At 50.5% G+C, this 6,009-nt stretch overlaps 1 pseudogene; it reads right to left on the bottom strand.

Moving 5' to 3' along the window:
• Positions 1-828: 828 nt before the first annotated feature.
• Positions 829-5,798, bottom strand: LOC126080139 (kallikrein-14-like; annotated as a pseudogene).
• Between the last annotated feature and the right edge of the window lie 211 nt (positions 5,799-6,009).

Genomic DNA, 6,009 nt, shown 5'->3' with positions numbered 1-6,009 from the left:
CTGTCTGGCACTCTCTGTTGTGTTGAAACTAGGCAGGTTCTTGCCCTCCTTACTCTGGATCTCAGAAGCCATTCTGCTCAAAGGACCCAGAGAGGAGGCTGGGAGCGGGGCAGCCCTGCTGGAGGTCACAGCAAGTCTCAGGCATTTCCTTCTAAGCCCCCAGATTCAATGATGGTGGAGGAAGCAGAACCCCAGAGTACAGGATAAACAGAGTCAGCCACTTGATGGCACATATGTAGCTCCTGACTGGGCACGATGGGGCTGCTGTGCGTGTTTGCTGTTTACTGAAAGAATGAAATGAATAAAGGAATGAAATTTGGGATTATTCAGTTTATTATTATTATGAGCTGCTTTGTAAAGGCACTGAGAGTTTTGAAAAGTGTCTGCTTTGGAATACGATGCCAGTTCAAGAGCCTTTACATTCCTGCCCTCTGTGCCTAAGGGGTCTGGAAAAATGGCATCACATGAGGTTAGGGAGAATGGGTGGGGAGAGAAAACCTTAAGAAACTGCTCTGAGAAACGGGAGTTCTGACCCAGAGGTAAGGACCAGGAGGGTAGAGTCTGGACTTCTGGGTCTGAGAAAGGAGGGTACTGGGGCCAGGACTCCTGGGTCTGGGGGAAGAGGGTGCTGGGGGCCTGGATTCTTGGGTCTGAGGGAGGAGGGAATCTGGACTCCTGGGTCTGGAGGAGGAGGGGACTGGCACCTGGACTCTTGGGTTTGAGGGAGAAAGGGTTCTGGGGCCTGGACTCCTGGGTCTGGGGGAGTAAGGGCTTGGGGAAAACACTAGAGGCAGCTGGTGGCCACAGGCAGGGCCACACCAATGATCACTAGCTCCGCATCATTTCCTGGATCCAGTTTTGGTATTGGCACAGGTTGGTGTAGACCCCTGGGCAACCAGGCAGGGCACAGCACTCCATCCCCCAGGACATGAGGCCCTGGTGCTGTCCTCCGCACACCAGGGGTCCCCCAGAGTCACCCTGAGAGGGAGAGACAGACATAAAGATACCATTGACAGATGGCCAGATCCATGGGTGTGAGAAGCCAATGATAGGAGGCAGAAATGTGGGAGAGGGCTAAGGTGCTGAGCAGGGCCTCCAGGAGGCCATCCTGCCCAGCTCAGTAATCTCGGCCTGGGTGTGGGAGGGTCAGTCTGTCCTTCTGCACTGTTTCCTGCTCCCTCTCTGTATCTCTCCATCTCTGTGCCTGTCTCCGTCTTTGGTTCTCCCTGGTCCTCTCTTCATCTTAGCTCTATCTCTAAGAAACTGTCTTTGTATCTCCCTGCCTCTACCTCTCTCAGGGCTGGATTAAGATTTTAGAGAACCCGAGCCCAGTTTGCCATAATCATACCTCCCCTACCCATTGCCACTGGGTCAATTCTGACTCATAGCCACCCTTTAGGATAGAGGAGAACTGTCCTGCAGGGTTTCCAAGGCCGTAAATCTTCACGGAAGCAGACTGCCACATTTTTCTCCCCAAGAATGGCTGGTGGATTCAAACTGCTGACCTTTAAGTTAACAGCTGAGAGCTTTAACCATTGTACCACCAGGGTACCTTGTAGTTTCCCATATACCCACATGCAATAATGACAACGATGATAGCAGTCATTAGAGCTATGGGCAGGCTCTGCCTTATGCTCTTTCCGCGGATTAATTCATCTAATTCCACCAGCTACCCTAAGAGATGCTATTCCCTCTTGACAGATGAGAAAACTGAGACCTAAAGGCACTAGGTCCACTACTCAAGCTTGTACACCTAGGAAGCAGCTTAGACTGGCTATCACAATTGCTCTCAGTCCCTGGGTTTCTCTCCCTCTCTGGACCTCTGCTGACTTTCATGTTTCTGAGACCCTTTGGTGTCTATGTTCCACCCCCAAATAATATCCCCTTCTCCAGCTTCCACCCTGAGCCTCACCTGGCATGAGTCCTTGCCGCCCTGGGGGACCCCTGCACAAGCCATGCCAGGAGTGATTGCCCTGGAATAAGCTTGCCGGCACGCCTGATCAGAGAAGAGACTGATGTTCACGCACTGCAGAGAGTCAGGGTATCTGGCAGGGGAGGCGCTGAGGGGTTATCACTAGGTCTGTCTTCTGATAGGACCCAGAAGTCTGGGCCCCTAGTCTCCTCCTCCCTCAGACCCAGGAGCCCAGACCCCCAGCCCTTCCTCCTCCAGGGCCAGGAGCCCAGACTCCCAGTGCCCCCTCTTCCAGTCCTAGAAGCCCAGGCTCCCAATGCCTCCTCTTTCAGGCCCAGGAGTCCGGACCCGCAGCCCTTCCTCCTCCAGGCTCAGGAGTCCAGGTCCCCAGCACCGCCCCCCCAAACCCAGAAGCCCATGCCTCAGCCCTCTTCTTTCCGTGATGCAGGAACCTGGGTCCTCACCAATGGGGCTGGATGTGGTGCCCCAGCCCAACACACCAGGGGATTCCAGGGCTGGCACAGGACTGGGCCACAGTGATGGGCTCCACTGTCCTCCCTAGGTGGACAGGCCACTCCAGCCGTAGCATCATCAGGTCGTTGTTGTGGGGCCGGGATTTGTATTGAGGGTGTGGCACTTGGTGAGCCACGTGTAACACCGGTTGTGTGGCTTCCCATCTGTTCAGGCTGTTCTTGCCCCAGGGCTACCCAAAGGATCCTGGCCTACGACCCCAAGAGTAGTCCTGCTCATGGTCTGAGCCGGAGACCCCTCCCCACCCTCTAGCACCATCTTCATCCCTGCAGATGAGTTTTCCTCCAAGTCTAATGTGCTTCCCTCTGACTGTAAGGAACCCTGGTGATGCAACGTTTAAGTGCTTGGCTGCTAACCGAAAGGTTGTCAGTTCAAATCCGCTCAGCAGCTCCTCGAGAGAAAGGCCCAATGATCTCCTTCCATAAAGATTACAGCCAAGAAAACTTTATGGGGCAGTTCTACTCTGACCCACATGGGGTTGCTCTGAGTTGGAATCAGCTCGATGGCACCCAACAAAAACAGCATCTCTTTGACTGCAGGCTGAGGATTTCATGGTCTCCTGTGCCCTTTCCCATAGCCTGGACATTCTCTCTTAGCTCAACCCTACCTTCCTTCCCTCCGTCTCTTTAGTTGTGCTCTGGCTCCTGGCTTGGGTATAAAATAAGTATTATATGCTTTGACTTCTAGGTGAGACTCTGGACTACGACTCTAGACTCTAATCAGAATTGATATTCTGGAGTGGGCTCCAAGGCAACATCGTCTCTGTTATGGCCTGGGCTCTAGGTTCTAGACATTTTGAGCTTTTGATTGTAGGCTAGGACCAGGGTTCTACCATGAGTCTGAATTATGGCATAAATTCCAGATACTGGTGTGAGTTTTCAGTTTTAGGGTAGGATGAGGGTTCTATTTTGAGCTCTGTGTTATGGCTTGAGTCTGGGTTTGAGATATTGGTTTGAGCTTTAAGTTTTAAGGTAGGCCATGGATTCTATATTGAGCAATGGATTATTATGACCTGGACCCTAGATTATAGACACTGATATGAGTTCCAGTTTCTAGATTGAGCTCTGGGTTCTAGATTAAGCTCTGGTTTATGACCTGGGTTCTAGTCAATGGTTTGAGCTCTGTGCTCCAGCTGGGTTCAGGGCTTGAAACATTGGTCTGAGCTCTTGATTCTAAGCTGGGCTCTGTTTCAGATTGAATTACGGGTTCTAGTCTCAACTCTTGGCTCTAGACTTTGATCTGAGCTCTTCACTTCAGGTTGGGCTCTAGATTCTAGAAGGATCTCCAGGTTATGGCTTGGATTCAAGGTTCCAGATGCTGGTTTGTACTCTGGGCTTTGTTTTCAAGACACTGGGATGGAACCTGGGCTCTGGCTTCTAGATTGAACTTCAGGTTAAGGCATTAGATCTGGTTTATAATCACTGGATGAGTTCTGGGCTTTAGTCTGGCCTTTGACTTCTAGGCTGGGGTCTCGGTTCTAGGTTTAGGTATAGAATCCAGGGTGGGCTGTGGGTTTTATATGCGGCTTCAGATTATGGTCTGCATTCTGAATTTTAGAACTGGGTTCTAGATTGTTCAAAGAAGGGCTGTAGATTTGACTCTGAATTAAATCTTGGTTGTGGAATGAGCTGAAAGTTCTATTCTGTATTCCAAGTTCTGAGTTGTATGTTCCAGCAGGATTCCCCCAACACATTCTAGGAGCTTCCTGTCCGTTCTGAATTTATGGTTGGATCCCAGGTTCTAAAATGGGCTCTGGGTTCTAGGTGGTGTTCTGAGAAGGGTTCTAAGTTTCTGATTGTAGACTGTGCCCTGAATTCAACTACCAATCTGTAATGGGTCCCAAATCTTAGTCTTTATGTAGTGCTTGGGCTCTGGATGGATCTCCAGGTTATGTGTTAGGTTCTAGGTTCTGTGAGAGACTCCAGGCTGACCTATGGGTTCTAAGCTGTCTATCTGCCTTCAGAATCTAAACTGAGTTCAAGTTTTGTGGCTGATTCCATGTTCTGAGCTGTGTTCTTGGTACTAGACTCTTATCTAGATCCCAAACCATGACCTAGATTCTACACTGGGTTCTAAACAGGGCTCCAGATTTTCAGCTGAGCTCTAGGGCTCCAGACTCTGGAATGTACTTGGGTCAAGCAGAGGGGAGGGGTCGCTCACAGTCGGGCGCGGTGAGTGGCAGTGATGGCCCACTGGTCTGACAGCAGGACTCCTCCACAGAGGAAGTGATGCCTGGGGTCTGCCAGTAGGGCCGCCTGCCACTGCTGGGAGTTCTGGATGCATGCATAGCCACCAAGCATTTTGTTCTCATCCTCTTCACTCTGTACCATGGCTAGAAATATGCAGAAGCGGGGTGGGGTGGGTAAAGCACATAAACAAATGCTCTACTCCTCAACCCTCTAGGAATTCATTGCTCGTAAGTCCCCTTCATTTCGACTCAGCCCCCCAAACCATCCTCTTTTATCTGTCCCACCCAATGGGAGATATGCCCAACATTACCCCATTATTGCGCTATACAATCAAGGAATCTGCTGACCTCCCTTACCACCACCACCATAATCACCACCATACCACCAAAAACCAAATCCGCTGCCATCGAGTCAATTCTGACACATAGCAACCCTATAGGACAGAGCAGAACTGCCCCTATAGAGTTTCCAAGGAGCGCCCAGTGGTTTTGAACTGCTGACCTTTTGGTTAGCAGCCATACCACTTCACCACTATGCCACCAGGGTTTCCAATCACCACCATAGCATCTGTTATTTTGTCCCACAGTCCCCTCATCCAGGTCCTTGCTACAACTACTACCCTTGACTCCACTCTCCCATATTTACTATCACCACTTTTATCAATATGTCATGTTTTCCTCCTTTAGTCCTTCCCCAATATACCCAAGGAGTTCTTTGTCCCTTCCATAACCTTCTCAATCAATGTAAACCCCCCAAATCTATTATCTCACCACTCACCCGTTCAATCCATCATATCACATCTTCTTCCATGACCCCCCCTCCACCATCACTTATGACAACATTCCATCTTTTTCCATATTAGTTCTTCTGTAGCAGAGTCAAGAAGTGCCCTGTGCTGCTCAGGACAACAAAGTTCTCCACAATTCCTCATTTATTTCTCCTTGCCAGTTGTCTCCTATGGACCCCCCAATGCTGGTATCCTTACAACTCAGAACTTTTTCCCCACCACCCCCCTCAGCCATGATCCCCAAGCTACTCCCTACTTGTTCTCACCAGCCTACTTATGAACATCCTGGTTCCCCAGGGACCCCCCACCAACTCCACCCCCTGCCCATTGCTCTCTTACCTATAGCCAAGATTTGAAGTGCTCTTAGCAGGAAGAACATTCTAGGGGGGTGAGGGGCAGGTCCTGGAAAATGCAGAGAGAAAGTAATAGAGGAAGAGGTTGCAAGAGAATCAGGCTGAGAGACAGAGAGGGATAGATGCCCAGGAAGGGGGACAGAGACCCAGAAAGAGGGCAAGACAGAGACTCAGAGAGGGAGCAGAGACCCAGAAAGAGGAGGACAGAGACTGAGATGGAACAGGAGAGATAGAGTA

This window comes from Elephas maximus, chromosome 7, assembly GCF_024166365.1.
Source record: "Elephas maximus indicus isolate mEleMax1 chromosome 7, mEleMax1 primary haplotype, whole genome shotgun sequence".
NCBI classification, from domain to species: domain Eukaryota; kingdom Metazoa; phylum Chordata; class Mammalia; order Proboscidea; family Elephantidae; genus Elephas; species Elephas maximus.
The sequence above is the reverse complement of the archived record's forward strand: the minus strand, read 5'-3'. Positions and strand labels throughout refer to the sequence as shown.